The sequence below is a fragment of the Terrapene carolina genome, unplaced genomic scaffold, assembly GCF_002925995.2.
Source record: "Terrapene carolina triunguis isolate 2854851 unplaced genomic scaffold, T_m_triunguis-2.0 Scaffold58, whole genome shotgun sequence".
Taxonomy (NCBI): domain Eukaryota; kingdom Metazoa; phylum Chordata; order Testudines; family Emydidae; genus Terrapene; species Terrapene triunguis.
The window spans coordinates 83,802,321-83,808,320 of NW_020664409.1; positions in this window are offsets into that span (position 1 = coordinate 83,802,321).

Genomic DNA, 6,000 nt, shown 5'->3' on the forward strand with positions numbered 1-6,000 from the left:
CTCACTGTTAAAAATATACACCTTCTTTCCAGTCTGAATTTGTTAAATTTCAACTTCCAGCCATTGGATCGTGTTATACCTTTCTCTGCTAGATTGAAGAGCCTGTTATCACATTTTCATTCCCTATGTAGCAGACATGCCAAACCGGCTAAAAAAAACACACAGAAATTGGGCTTGTTTTTGGCTTAATTGGCTTGTGAGTTGCTTGTTGGCTAGTTTTTGGCTTGTAGTTTATTGGGCTTGTAGCTTGTTGAGCTTGTAGCTGGTTGCTTCTTTTATTTTCAATCGGCTCCTGGAAAGCAGGGGCAATGGGGGGGGGAGAGAGTCAGGGATGCACAGCGGGCCCACCACAGTCCCAGACTGCATGCCGGGGGGATCTAGTCACATAGAGTGGTGGGGTTCTTAGGGTTTGGCTTATTTTGGCCTTGATTTGAAATGGGATTAGCCTGATTTTTGGCTTATTGTGAAAGTCGGGGTGCTTATTTACCGGGTGAAAGTTAACAACTCTGCTATGTAGGTACTTACTGACTGTGATCAAGTCTCAACCCTGAGACAGAGGAAGGGCTGATTAACCACTGACAGCCACTCTTAGGTCAAATAGTATCTAAGGCCTAGTCTACACTTAAAAGTTATGTCGACATAGCTAAAATAGCTCACTCTGAGCGTCATAGCTATGCTGACCTAACCCCCAGCATAGACACAGCTGTGTTGATGGAAGAATGCTACTGTTGCTCAGGGAGGTGCTGTTCCTACACTGATGGAAAAACCCTTCTGTCAGCATAAGCTGCGACTACACTACTGGAATAACTACGGCGGCCTAGGTATGCCCGGATAGTCTCCATTGTATAGATATATGCTTATTCTGTTATTTCATGGAGTAAAGCCATGTCTACACTACAAAATTATGTTGACCTAATTTATGTCAGCATACAGCCACCCAGGTTATTATATCTTGTTTCGATGCGGAGTGCAGTGCACCGTGGGTAGCTTTCCCACTGTGCAATTTACCACCATCCAGTGCAGGGTGTTTTGGAGAGTTCTTGCAATGCTTCATAACACTGAAATGAGTTGTAAATGGGTGACTGGGAGCATGGGTTCAACTTCCCATAATGCAGTGTTCTTCATCCCATAATTTCATCTGCTTCTCACAATAATTTGCTCCTCTTTTCAAAATCCCCACAAACCCACACGTCCCTTCTCTCTGTCCACCATCTCTGACAGAAGCATGGAGCCTGCACAGCTCTGCACTATCATCATGAGCATTGCAAGCACAGGGTGCCTGATCCTGCAGTATTTGCAGAGCCGCAAGAGGAGCTGTGGGGAACATGATGATTCCTTGGAGGCTAGATTGCTGTGGGACAGAGAAAGAAACAATTTAAGGTTGTTGGTGGTGTTCTCGGAGCAGCTGCAGATGGTAGAATGCCAATTCTGGGTCCAAGAAACAAGCACTGATTGGTGGGATTGCATTGTCATTCAGGGTTGGGATGACAAGCAGTGGCTACAGAACTTTCAGATGCCCAAGGCCACATTCCTGGATCTGAGCACTGAGCTTGCCCCAGCCTTCCAGCGCAGGGACACCAAAATGACAGCCACACTGACAGTTGAAAAGCAAATGGAAATTGCACTGTGGAAACTTGGTACTAGTCAGTCAGGAATCAATTTGGAATCAGGAAATCCACTGCAGGGGCAGTTGTCATACAAGTGTGCAGGGCCATTAACCACCTCCTGCTATGCAGGACTGACTCTGGGCAATGTGCAGGACATAGTGGATGATTTCTCTGCAATGGGGTTCCCAAACTGCAGTGGGGCAATAGATGGCATGTATAGCCCTGTTTTAGCTCCAGACCATCTTTCCACAGAGTACAACAGAAAGGGCTACTTTTCTATGGTAATGCAAGTGCTAGTGGATCAGGGATGCTTGACCAACATCTCTGTGGGCTAGTCAGGGAAGGTGCATGACACGCGCATCTTTAAAAACACAGGACTGTTCAGAAAGCCGCAAGCAGAGCATTTTTTCCCCAACAGGCGGATTACCATTGGGAATGTTGATCCTGAGAGACCCAACCTACCCCTTGCTCCCATAACTCATGAAGCTGTATACCGGCCACCTCGACAGCACCAAGGAACATTTCAACTACATGCTGAGCAGGTACAGAATGGCAGTTTAATGTGCATTTAGTTATTTGACAGGTCGCTGGTGTTGTCTATTTATGAGATTGGACCTCAGCAAAAAAAAAAAAAAATCCCAATGGTTATAGCTGTCTACAGTGTCCTGCATAATATCCGTGAAGCAAAGGGAGGAAGTTTCCATTGGGGTGGAGGTGGAGCAGCTGTCTGCTGAATTTGAACTAGCAGATACAACAGCTATATGAAGAGCTCAATGAGAAGCTATATGGCTTAGGGGCAGGTCTACACTACGGGAGAAAGTCGATCTAAACTACGCAATTTGAGTTATGTTAGTAGCATGACTCAAGTCAACGTAGCTTAGATCTACTTACTGAAGGGTCCACACTATGCTATGTTGATGGGAGACGCTCGCACATTGACTCCCTTTACTCATCTCATTCTGGTGGCGTACCGAAGTTGACGGGAGAGTGATCTGCAGTTGATTTATCGGGTCTTCACTAGACCCGCTAAAATCAACCCCTGGTGGATCGATCACTGCAGCGTCCATCCACTGGTAAGTGGAGACAAGCCCTTGGGGAGGCTTTGAAAGACCATTTTAATAGTGAGTCAGTGTGGTGTGTATTGCTGTAGTGTGCTCTATCTGGCCTTGCTCTTTTGCAGCCCAGAATAAACTTTGTAGTGAGTGCTGTTTGTGTAGGAATATAACATTGCTAATGCACCTATTAGTATTGTCTGTGAATGATGTTATAGGTTCTGTGACAAAATGAAGTAACAGGAAATCGATGGGTGTCAGACCTGTTCACCCCAGCTAGCATGTTGGGAACTAATAAAGATGAATTATGTTTCAAAAATAGATTTTTATTCTGTAACATGAACCAGGCAAATAAAAAACATATAGAACTTCATAAAACTTAATAAATTAAGGGAACAGAACGTATGAAGGGGAAAGAACAGCCGTTTCCCTTTCAGGTACACATACACCAACCGTGTCTTTCACAGGTCAGTATATGTGCAGCTGTGACCGTCTTTAATGTCCCCTGGGGTGGAGTGGTAGGGGTAGTGCAGTGGCCCCTGAAGCTATGTGGAATGTTGAGGGGGTGTAGGGAGGTCCTGACATTGAGTTGTGTATGTGCTGCAGAGGGAAGTGAGCATGGGATTCTTGGACCTGCAGGTGTACCAGAGTCCACAGCATTTCTGTATGCTGCCTGAGAATCCCCATTATGTCCTGTGCATCCCGCTCTCCTTTTGCTGCTTAGACTCCTGGGCCTTTCTCCTCTCCACTCTTTTCTTATCCTTGCTCTTATCCTTACTCTCTGCAAGGGTCATCCTCCAGGCCCTGGGGTTGTTCTCTGATGCATTACAGGCTTGCAGCATCTCCTGGAACATACCATCCTGAGTCCTCTTCTTTCTCCTCCTTATCTGGCTTAGGCGTTCCATGGGTGTGGAGGGGGGAGACCCTCAAGGCCACAATATCAGCAGCTGAAGATACAACACACAGAGATACCAATGTCCGTGTATTCGTGACAGAAACCAAAACTTAGGATATTAAACTCACTCCCCTTGATCCCTGAAAGTTGGAAGCACTACTTTCTCACTTAGGGTGACCAGACGTCCCGATATTATCGGAACAGTCCCGATTTTAGGGGACTTGTCCCGCGTCCCGACCTTACATCAGTCAGGATGCACTTTGTCCCAATATCGGGGGACCGTCTGGTGGAGGACGCAAGCCGGCGCCGCTCACCTCTTCTTCCTGGGCCCTGGGGCAGCACAGCTGAACTCCCGGTGCCCGCCAGCCACTGGCCAGCAAGAGCCTGCAGAGTGCTGCAGCCCCACTCCCCAGGCACGCACAGAGGCAGCGAGGAGGTCTCCACTGTGTGCTGCAGGGGCGGGGCTTGTAGGCACCAGCAGCCGGCAGAGAGCCCCCCCCGCCCCTGCCCCCGCCCCCCTCGACCCGACCCGCATGACCTTAGGAGCCAGAGGGACGGGACCTGCCTGCTGGATGCTTCCTGGGAGCCGCTCCAGGTAAGGTTAGCACTGCTGGGACTCACCTGGCCCCCTGGCAGGTCCCTCTGGCGGGGGGGGGGGGGGGGGCCCTTTTTTTTTTTTTGCTCCGCCCTCCCCGCCCCCGCGTCCCAATATTTGACCTCTGTCATCTGGTCACCCTATTCTCACTTCTCCTATGAATTGATACAGCACAGTGCCAGTCACAGCATCGTCCATGGGCAATATGGCCCTCAGGATGGGGAGGGTTGGAGAAATGAGGACGGGATAGCTCACAGACATGAGTATATGTGTACAGGGCAATGGAACTGAATACTGGCACCGTTTTCCACAGGCGGTGGTGATTTTAGCTGATACCCTCAGGAGTGAGCTAACAGAGGCAGAGAAAGCACAGCTGCCGGTGGTGTCCTGATGCCACCCAGGGCTGTATTCTGCTAGCCTGTGTACTGCCCTGGTGCCTGCTGAAGTGATTGCTGAGTGGCGTGGGAAAATGTCCTACCACAGTGGAAGAAATAAGGCAGCCCTCCCTAGAAACCTTCAGCAGAGTATTGCAGACTACCTCCATGAAAGTTTCATCACGATCTCTATGGCGGATTCAAGGGACATCCCAGGGCACATCAACAAACTGCTCTGTGTGGCCTCTTCTGCCTAACTCTAGAGGTGGATGAGAAGCAGAGAGCAACTCTACCTCTACTGGTTATTTCACTACTTCTTCTAGCAGAAGTGAAAAAGAATAAATCAACAGATGTGTCCTGCTACTCTGGGGGGGCTCCCTCCCTGCAATTGCCAAGCAAACTGCATACTTACCGGAGGTTCCTTCCCCTGCATCAGATTCGCCCATGCTGGACTGTTGGGACCGGCTGGACTGTGGTGGAGTCAAAAACATGTCCTGGCTCACTGCGCAGCTGGAGCCCCCAGTCGCCTGTCCCCCATAGTCACCCACCTCCTTCTCCTCGCTGTTCATGGTGGAGGCCTGTGACTCAGGCTCCTCTGAAATATTCACATGGCGCTTGGGGGTGGTGGTGGTGTCTCCACTGAGGATGGCATGCAGCTCTTTGTAAAAGTGGCCGGTCTGCGGCTTTGCACCAGATCTACTGTGGCATTCACGTGGCATTGCTGCTGGTCCCTCTTGTAGCCCTTCTCCTCCATGCCCCGAGCGATCAGCTCATAGGTGTCCATGCTTCTATGGCCTGATCAGAGCTGTGCCTGCACTGCCTCTTCTCCCCACATATCTAGGAGATCCAACACCTCTTGTTTACTCCAGGCACGAGCATGTCTGCAGCGTGTAGCTGGCATGGTCAGCTGGGCAACTTCACACAACCATGGACAGCTGCTATGTGTGCTCACCAAGTTGGGCAACCAGGAAAAGTAATTTCAAAAATTCACGAGGTTTGAAAGGGTAGGGATGGTTTCTTGTCCACCTGGCTCCTGGGCAGTGGAGTTCACAACAGGCATTGTAGGTCAGCTCCTGGAGGCCAGTAACAGTTGATGTAAGTAATGCAGTGTTCTACACTGACACTGCATTGACCTAGCTACATCGACCTTGACTCTATGCTGCTCTGGGAGGAGCTGCTCTTTCCAGCCGCCCAACTCTGAAGGCAGCACTGTCGCCAGCAGGAGCACAGAAGTAAGGGTGACAATATCATAAGTATTCTCCTATGAATATGTATAGTAATTTGTTGTCACTTTTTGGAAGGGATCATCACAACTTGAAATATTTTCAAAGGGAGTCACAGAAAAAAAGGTTTGAGAACCCCTGACTTAAAGGATAAAGTATAGTCTTGTGGTTAAGACACAAGTCCAGGTATGCATTGTATTAAAGCACAGGTAGCTGTCCCAGTACACAGGACTGCTGATACACCACTGGTGGAG